The 6000-nt window shown below is 42.2% G+C and overlaps 1 protein-coding gene across 1 annotated transcript in view; it reads right to left on the bottom strand.

The window, feature by feature from the left end:
- Positions 1–4266, bottom strand: part of si:ch211-10a23.2 (uncharacterized protein LOC567812 homolog) — a 79416-nt gene extending 75150 nt beyond the window's left edge. The window contains exon 1 of the mRNA XM_038785597.1: positions 4248–4266. The gene's annotated coding sequence lies outside the window, so the exon portion shown is untranslated. The remainder of the gene's footprint in view (positions 1–4247) is intronic.
- Positions 4267–6000: the final 1734 nt, after the last annotated feature.

The following is a 6000-nucleotide window of genomic DNA, read 5'->3' on the forward strand; positions in this document are numbered from 1 at the left end:
TTAGGTGGATTGGCCATACAAAATTGCCCCTAGTGTCCAAAAGGTGGGGTGGGGTTACTGGGTTACGGGAGTAGGGTGGAGGTGTGGGCTTGGGTAGGGTGCTCTTTGCAAGGGCTGGTGCAGACCCGATGGGCCGAATGACCTCCTTCTGCGCTGTTGGTTCTATGAATGTGCAAACTCCACATGTACAGGAGCTGGCCAAAGTTGATTGAAATGGGAGCTTAGCAGAGAAGACAGTGGAACAGCAATGGCAGGAGGATTTGGGGATTATTCAGGATGCTCAACAGAAGTTCCTCCCAAGGAGGAAGAAACACGCAAGGCAACCATGGCTGACAAGAATAGTCAAGGAAGGACAGCATAAAAGCAAAAGAAAAAGCATAGAAGGTGACGAGGATTAGTGGGAAGTCGGATTAGTGGGAATCCAGAGGATTGGGAAGCCTTTATAAATTAGCAGAGGACAACTAAAAAAGCAATAAGGGGGGGGGGGGGGGGGGGGGGGGGGGGAGAAATGAAATAAGTGTAAACTAGCTAGTAATATCAAAGAGGATTGCAAGACTTTTTTTGATGTATAAAAGGTAAGAGAGGCCAGAATGGATTATTACTTACCTTAGATTACTGGAAAATGAGGCTGGAGAAGTAGTAATAGGGAACAAAAATGGCAGAGGAACTTTATAAGTACTTTGCATCATTCATCACAGTGGAAGGTACTAGTGGGATGCCAGAACTTCAAGAGAGTCAGGAGGCCAGCGGGAAGTGTAGTGGCATTCACGAGAAGGTGCTGGGGAAACTGAAAGGTCTGAAGGTGGATATATCACCTGGACTGGATGGACTACACCTCAGGGTTCTGAAGAAGATAGCTGAAGAGATTGTGGAACCATTGATGATCTTTCAGGAATCACTGGAGGACGGGAGAGTCCCAGAGAACTGGAAAATGGCTAATGTAATACCTCTGTTTAAGAAGGGAGGGAGGCAGAAAATGGGAAATTATAGGCCAGTTAGCCTGACTTTGGTTGTTGTTACGTTTTGAGAATCCATTGTTAAAGATGAGATTGAGGAATATTTGGAAGTACATGGCAAAATAGGACTGAGTCAGCATGGCTTTGTCAAGGGAAGTCATGCCTGTCAAACCTGTTAGAATTCTTTGAGGAGGTGACGAGGTGTTAGACAAAGGAGAACCAGATCTATTTGGATGTGCAGTTCTTTGACAGTTCTTAGCTGCACAGAAGGCTGATAAATAAGATAAGAGCCCATGGTGTTAGGGCAAGGTACTGGCATGGATAGAGGTTTGGCTGACTGGCAGAAGGCAAGTGTGGGGATAATGGGTCTTTTTCAGATGGCAGTCAGTGACTACTGGTGTTCCACAGGGGTCAGTGTTGAGACCACAACTACTCACAATATACATTAACGATCTGGAAGAAGGAACTGAAGGCACTGTTGCTACGTTTGCAGATGATACCAAGATATGTAGAGGGACAGGAAGTATTGAGGAAACAGGGAGACTGCAGAAGGACATGGACAGGCTAGCATAGTGGGCGAAGAAGTGGCAGATGTAATACAATGTGGAAACGTGTGAGGTTATGTACTTTGGTAGGAAGAATAGAGGCATTAATTCGGAAAAGTCTTCGGAAATCAGAAGCACAAAGGGACTTAGGAGTCCTAATTCAGGATTCTCTTAAGGTTAACATGCAGCTTCAGTTGGAAGTTAGGAAGGCAAATGCAATGTTAGCATTCATGCCGAGAGGCCTAGAACATAAGAGCAAGGATGTACTTCTGAGGCTGTATAAGGCTCTGATCAGACCCCATTTGGCATATGGGGCTGGTTTAGCTCACCAGGCTAAATCGCTGGCTTTTAAAGCAGACCAAGCAGGCCAGCAGCACGGTTCGATTCCCGTACCAGCCTCCCCAGACAGGCGCCGGAATGTGGCGACTAGGGGCTTTTCACAGTAACTTCATTGAAGCCTACTCGTGACAATAAGCGATTTTCATTTTCATATCGTGAGCCGTTTTCGGCCCCGTATCTAAGGAAGGATGTGCTGGCCTTAGAGAGTTCACAAGAATGGTCCCCAGAATGAAGAACTTGCCATATGAGGAGCGGTTGAGGACTCTAGGTCAGTAATCGATGGAGTTTAGAAGGTTGGGGTGGGGGAGGGGGATCTTATTGAAATTTACAGAATACTGAAAGATCTAGATAGAGTGGATGTGGAGATGTAGACAGGATGTTTCCAATGGTATGAGAAACTAGAACCTGAGGGCACAGCCTCAGACTGAAGGGATGATCCTTTAAAACAGAGATGAGGAGGTATTTCTTCAGTCAGAGTGTAGTGAATCGGTGTAACTCATTACCTCAGAAGGTTATGGAGGCCAAGTCAAAGACTGTCTTGAAGACAGAGACGGATAGGTTCTTGATTAATAAGGGGATCAGGGGTTATGGATAGAACCTTTATTTCCCCATACAAAGTGAATGGCTAAGCAAGAAGTTCAAGGAGAGGGTTATCTTAGATTGAGAGACTGAGTACATTGGGTCTATACTCTCTGCAGTTTAGAAGAATGAGAAGTGATATTATGGAAAGATACAAGATTTTGAAGGGGCTTGAGAGAGTAGATATTGAGAGATTCTTGCACTTGATTAAGTAATCTAGAACATGGGGGTACAGTTTCAGGATAAGAGGTTGATCATTTAGTATTGAGATGAGTAGAGGGTTGTGAATCTTTTATCCCAGACAGTTGTGGATGCTCCATCATTGAATATATTTAAGGATAAGATAGACAAAGATCTGTGGTGTCATCGAGAATCAAAGCTAACATGTGTGGGGAGTGGGTGGGAAAGTGGAGTTGAGGCAGAAGATCATCCATGATCATAATGATTTAGTGGAGCAGAGTTGGACCGAATGGCCTCCCTCTGTGCAGTAATGACTACAATTTAATGGTATACTCCTTGTGGTGTACAGCCTAGTTGTTGCATAGTTTACCATGTATTCTGAGATGATTCAGTTTCTGCGGACTCTCCATCTTGTGATTGGTCTTATTCTCGGATTTTCTTTCGTTGTAGAGGCTCGATGGCTTTGTTCAATCTTCGTTTCCGTTTATGCTGTCTTTCCTAATCTACCTGTATCTACGCTTTTAGGGATAGACTCCTGGTACCATGTGTTGTTCTCTGCCTACTTTACAAGGATGGTTTTGATGCGTAGTGTTGCTCAAAGAACAACAAGCTTTGTTAACAAACAAAACTACTTCATTTAACACTACCTAGCTGGATTCAACACTTATCCCTTAAGAAACATAGTTGATAAATAACACATAAACCACTCTCATCTACATCTAAACTCACTACCAGTTTAAACTAATATCTGTTTTCTCTCACTATCTTCCTTCAGTCTGTCTCTGGCTAATTCCTTCTGCTACCACCTTCTCCAACCTTCTGTGCCACAAGGTATCATCCCTAATCAACTCATGGGACTAGCTCCCTCTAGTGGCTGTCTGTATACATTTTGTAACCCTTGCATTACCTTCACGGATGATAATACCATACTCTTACTACTTCTTATGTTCCTTTGTCCTTCAGTTGTGTGTCCCATCTAATGCCAATTTCTCTGCCAGGCATGGGAACAAAAGATACTTTAAAAAAAAGTAATTATTTGGAATGAACCCCAAAGAATTGGAGTTTGCTCATTGGCCTGTATATGAACAGGCCAAATAGTTACTTATCACGTAGACTGCAAATTTATCACATTATTGGCAGAATAGTACATGAATTCTAATTGGTTTATTTGGTCAATCTGCTGTATAAAATATATATCTACATAATTTAAATGAATAAAATGGTGCAATCAGCAAAACAAACTGATTTGATAATCCTTATTGTCACAAGTAGGCTTACATGAACACTGCAATGAAGTTACTGTGAAAAGCCCCCTAGTTGCCACATTCCGGTGCCTGTTCGGGTACACGGAGGGAGAATTCAGAATGTTCAATTTACCTAACAGAACGTTTTTCGGGACTTGTGGGAGGAAACCGGAGCACCCGGAATAAACCCATGCAGACACGGGGAGAACGTTAAGACTCCGCACAGACAGTAAGCCAAGCTGGGAATCAAACCTGGGACGCTGGCACTGTGAAACAACAGTGCTAATCACCATGTTACCGTGCCGTACCGTGCAGAAATGGTACAATCCACATCAAAAAAATAGCACAATTCATTAAAATGGAAAAACAAAGAACAATATTACTCACATGGCAATATTACTTACATAAGATCACCTTCAGACAAGCAGCTTGAATTACAATGGTTAGTATTGGTTTTCCTGGGACACACAACCCTTTGGAGCAGTTTGCTTTGGGAAGGAAGTCAACTGACTACGTGTTTAATGAAACTTTTGGTATTGTGTAAGAAACCAAAGTCTGGATCATGAGTAAAATAACTAACCAAATATTAGGCTGTGCAGACTAAGCTCATCCAGCTTGACCCTTACCCAGTTTGCATGTTCATGCTTCATGTGTTCTATTTTCTCTGCAGCATGTCATTTAGTGTTGTAATATGAAACATTGAACATTAATCTCCAGAAAAATTAGATAAGCAAAATGTACTCATGACCCGAAAATATAAGCTTTTAAATCACCATGACTTTGTCCCACAGTTGAAGTGAAAGACACAATCGGTTTTGTCTTCTCTTCCTTCTGAATTTAGAAGTTAATTTCCCCCAACATTTTTGGTGTGTTCCCTACCGGCTATATTATTGATGAGATTCTTTTGGCTTTGTGTGGGGGAAAATGAGTCAATTACAATGAATAAATAGTTGCTAGTTTGAAGGAGAGGCTGCCTATGGTGCTCATGTAATGTTGCTCATGTAGTTACTTGCAATCAAAATCTAACCATGACAAGTTTGTTTAGCTAGTGAGTTGGATTGTTGAGATGCCAAGGTGTGTATGTTTGTTGCTGTGGAAGGAGACTGAACTCGTTGACTGTGCTACCGCTGCGGCACCCCCAATCCAGACAAAAAATGTGTTCCATCTCAGGCTCAGTAACCAGTTCTCCACAAAACAACGAAGCCACTCTTCACATTTCATTGCAGCATTGAAGTAATTTGTGTTTTAATTACCTGCTTATTATTCTTATTACTTGTTGAGTAAGGAGGTATAATCTGCAAGAAATGTGCCATAGGAAAGGATTGTTTTGATCTGGAGTGTCAAAAGCGGACTGAAAAGAAAGTATGATGAATTCATTTTTCCAAATGCTGCAGTTCCCTAGTTTCCATAATTGCTTTGACGTGGTGAGACAGGACTCCATGCACAAAATTACACCAAAGTGCAATCATCAAAAACCCATTAAAAGATTCTGAAAAGGATTCCATGATTCCAGAAACCATTATTTGGGGTTTAGAAAGAGTTTAAATTAGTAAATTAAGCAAGCATTGCATTGCGAATTATTTACTGTATAAATGTTTGTTTGTGTAGTTGAATATTTTGTAAATAAGTGCACAATTGTAAATACAGATGGAAACTATTTGGACGACTTACATTGAAACCTATGATTTCCACCTACATGTGTTTAGAGTCCTTACTTTCTGATGCTGGAGCAAATTCCAGGTATTCGTGCTATGTGTGAGCCAAACTAAAACTGGTGTGGCACAGTGGTTAGCACTGTTTGCTCCCAGCTCCAGGAACCCGGGTTCAATTCCGGCCTCGGGTGACTGTGTGGAGTTTGCACTTTCTCCCTGACTCTGCATGGGTTTTCTCGGGTCTCCGGTTTCCTCCCATAGTTCAAAGATGTGCAGGTTAGGTGGATTGGTCATGATTGCCCCAAAATGTTAGGTCTTTTTACTGGGATATGGTGGAAGCGTGTGCTTAGGTAGGGGGCTGTTTCCAAGGGCCGGTGCAGACTCGATGGGCCGAATGGCCTCCTTCTGCACTGTAAATTCTATGAATTCCATGAATCACTTCAGTGACAAAAGGTTATGGATAACAGCTTCATTCCAGAATTTTAGCAAAAGACTAATGCACTAC

This window comes from Scyliorhinus canicula, chromosome 2 (genome assembly GCF_902713615.1).
Source record: "Scyliorhinus canicula chromosome 2, sScyCan1.1, whole genome shotgun sequence".
Lineage (NCBI taxonomy): Eukaryota > Metazoa > Chordata > Chondrichthyes > Carcharhiniformes > Scyliorhinidae > Scyliorhinus > Scyliorhinus canicula.